This window comes from Mandrillus leucophaeus, unplaced genomic scaffold, assembly GCF_000951045.1.
Source record: "Mandrillus leucophaeus isolate KB7577 unplaced genomic scaffold, Mleu.le_1.0 Scaffold48, whole genome shotgun sequence".
Lineage (NCBI taxonomy): Eukaryota > Metazoa > Chordata > Mammalia > Primates > Cercopithecidae > Mandrillus > Mandrillus leucophaeus.
The window spans coordinates 1,300,867-1,304,338 of NW_012105142.1; positions in this window are offsets into that span (position 1 = coordinate 1,300,867).

Consider the following 3,472-nt stretch of genomic DNA (forward strand, 5'->3'; position numbering starts at 1 on the left):
GGCTCGCACTGCTATGCCTGGCTAATTTTTAAATTTTTCGTAGAGACGAGGGTCTTGCTTTGTCGTCCAGGCTGGAGTGCAGTGGTGTGATGATAGCTCACTGCAACCTTAGTCCCGTGCACCCAAGTGACCCTGCTTCCTCAGCCTCCTGAGTAGCTGAGATTCATTTTAATTTTTGTAGAGATAGGGTCTTGTTGTGTTGCCCAGTCTGGTCTAAAACTCCTGAGTTGAGGCAGGCCTGCCTCAGCCTCTCAAAATGTTGGGATTACAGGCTTGAGCCACTGCACTGGGCCCATCAAACGTTTTATTTGTCAGCATATACTTTACATGTTAATTGATTTTTGTTAAAGGAATGGCCATCTGGGACCTCCACCCTTGAAAAGGCGCTCATTGGTCTGACTCCAACACTAAATTACTCCATCCAGGAAGCCTTTCCTAGTCACCTCTGCTGGAGATCGTCCTCCTTTGTGTGTCGGTTGTTAGTAAAGAGCACACATTCTGTGCGAAGGTATTAAGGTATCTGCTGGATGACTTCGATAGAAACAAATGCAGCTGTTATTTCAGATGACATTTGTCTTGTTTCAACCTGGTGGTTGGTAGCTTTTCTGTCGCCTGGCTTGAGGGCAAGGACTGTATGTTTGTTATCTTTCATGTTAAGATGACTTTACATTTGTCTGCTTCATCAATACATAGGTGAATTGAGTCTCCCTTAAATAGGATTTCCCTCTTACTGTCTAGGTTTTTTTTTTCTTCTCTTCGCTCTGGGGGAAATGTGACCATTGTGAAACATCATCGCTTAAAAAGAAAGTAGAATTCAGCAGCAGCTGCTTATTTTAATACTATGAAAGGATATTCCTAAACAAGATAAAGCTTTGAGACTTCTCCTAAGTAGGACTTACTGCTGAGAGTAAGTCTTGGGGAGAATAAACCAATTAAGAATTAGTCTTTGGTTCTGATAAAGTAACCATGGAGGTGATGGGTAATGAGTGTAGGTCCTCGCTCACACTTCTGGCCATATGAGCCAGGAGCCAGAGAGGAAATGTAAAAGGAATGGGCTCCAGTAGTGGACTGTGACTGCGGTGGTGGTGTAGAGGAAGACTTCTGGTGTGCAGTAGGTTTAGAAGCCTAAATGGTCTCCCTGGTTGTCTCTGCCAGGGCCAGAAATAGTTGTGCTGTGCATCTCAAAAGTGTGGTCTGGGGATCTGCAGCGTCACTGTCACCATCACTTGGGAGGTTGAATGCACGTTATCGGAAACCATCATTCTTAGCAAACTATCGCACGAACAGAAAACCAAACACTGCATTTTCTCACTCATGGTGGGAATTGAACAATGAGAACTCTTGGACACAGGAAGGGGAACGTCACACACCAGGGCCTATTGTGGGGTGGGGGGAGGGGAGAGGGATAGCATTAGGAGATATACCTAATGTAAATGACGAGGTAATGGGTGCAGCACACCAACATGGCACATGTATACATATGTAACCTGCATGTTGTGCACATGTGTCCTAGAACTTATAATAAAAAAAAATGCACGTTGTCAGGTCCTACCCCATGCCTACTGAATTTAGAATCTGTAGGGCTAGGGGACCACTAATCTTTAAGAAGTTCATATGGCTAGGCTTTATGTCCCCACCCAAATCTCATCTTGAATTGTAATTCCCATAATCCCCACCGTTCAAGGGAGAGACCAGGTGGAGGTAATTGAATTATGGAGGCAGCTTCCCCCATGCTGTTCTCGTGATAGTGAGTTCTCATGAGATGTGATGGTTTTATAAGGGGCTCTTGCCTCTTCACTCAGCACCTCTTCCTGCCTCCCTATGAAGAAAGTGCCTTGCTTCCCCCTTTGTCTTCTGCCATGATTGTAAGTTTCCTGAGGCCTCCCCAGCCATGCTGAACTGTGAGTCAGTTAAACAACTTTCCTTTAAATTACCCAGTCTTGGGCATTCTTTATAGCAGTATTCTTCAGAGCAGTATGTATAGCTGTATGGACTAATACAGAAGTTTTCCAGGTAATTCTGTTCTCAGAAAAGTTAGGGAACCACAGCAGAACCTTGTTACTCAACATGCAGTCTGTGGGTTATGCAGCATGGGCATCACCTGGGGTCATCTGAGAAATGCCGGGTCTCAGGTCCTACCCAAGACCTGTGTAGCCAAAATCTGCATTTTAATATGACCCCCAGTTCATTTATATGTACATCACACTTTGAGAAGCACTGCACCGGAAGTCATTAACCCTGTTCATTACATCCTTCCCATGGAAGTATCTTTTCTTGGGATCCCGAGGGTGTGAGTTCTTCTGTATTACTGGCTTTTTCCTGTCTGATGTACAATGTTCATTTTATTTAATTTTTTGAGGTGGAGTCTAGCTTTGTCACCCAGGCTGGCATGCAGTGGTGCGATCTCGGCTCACTGCAACCTCCATCTCCCAGCTTCAAGTGATTCTCCTGCCTCAGCCTCCCAAGAAGCTGGGGTTAGAGGAGCCCGCCACCACACCTGGCTAATTTTTGTCTTTTTAGTAGAGATGGGATTTTACCATGTTGGCCAGGCTGGTCTCAAACTCCTGACCTCAAGTGATCCACCAGCCTCAGCCTCCCAAAGTACTGGGATTACAAGCCTGAGCCATCACGCCCAGCCCTATAACTCATATTCTAAATTGTGATAAACATTGGCAAGCTACTTTCCAAAAAGGTTAAAGATTCTGTTGTTTTTCTTTTCCACCAGTGGGTATTATGGCACTTATTTCTCCATGCCCTTGCCAACAATTAGCATTTTAAACCTTTGCCAATCTTAGGTGACAAATAATACATGATTATCTAGTGTGCATTCTTTATTAGTGAGGTGAAGACAATATATCAGGAGTTTATTGGCTATTTGCATTTAATTTGTGTAATTTGTCTTTTTGTGTTCTTTCGCCATCTATTTAATCTTGCTATGAAGGGATTATTTATAGATTATCGGGGTTTTTTTGTTTTTGTTTTTGGTTTTGAGATAGGGTCTTGCTCTGTTGCCCAGACTGGAGTGCAGTGGCACCATCTCAGCTCACTGCAGCTTCAACCTCCTGGGCTCACGAAATCCTCCCATCTCAACCTCCTGAGTAGCTGGGACCACAGGCGTGTGCCACCACACCTGGCTAATTTAAAAAAAATTTTTTGTACAGGTGGGGTCTTGCCATGTTGCCCAGGCTGGTCTTGAACCCCTGAGCTCAAGCAGTCTGCCCACTTTGGCCTCCCAAAGTGCTGGGATTATAGGCGTGAGCCACTGCACCTGGCTGATTATGGGTATTTATTAATCTGTTGTCATATATGCTGCAGATATTTTCTCATTATTGTGTATCTGATATTTTCTCATTATTGTGTATCTGATATTTTCTCATTATTGTGTATCTGGTATGATGTCTTTTGCTGTGCAGGGATTTTCAATTTTTATATTGTCAACTTTCTTTTATGCCTTCTGGGTTTTTCCATCATG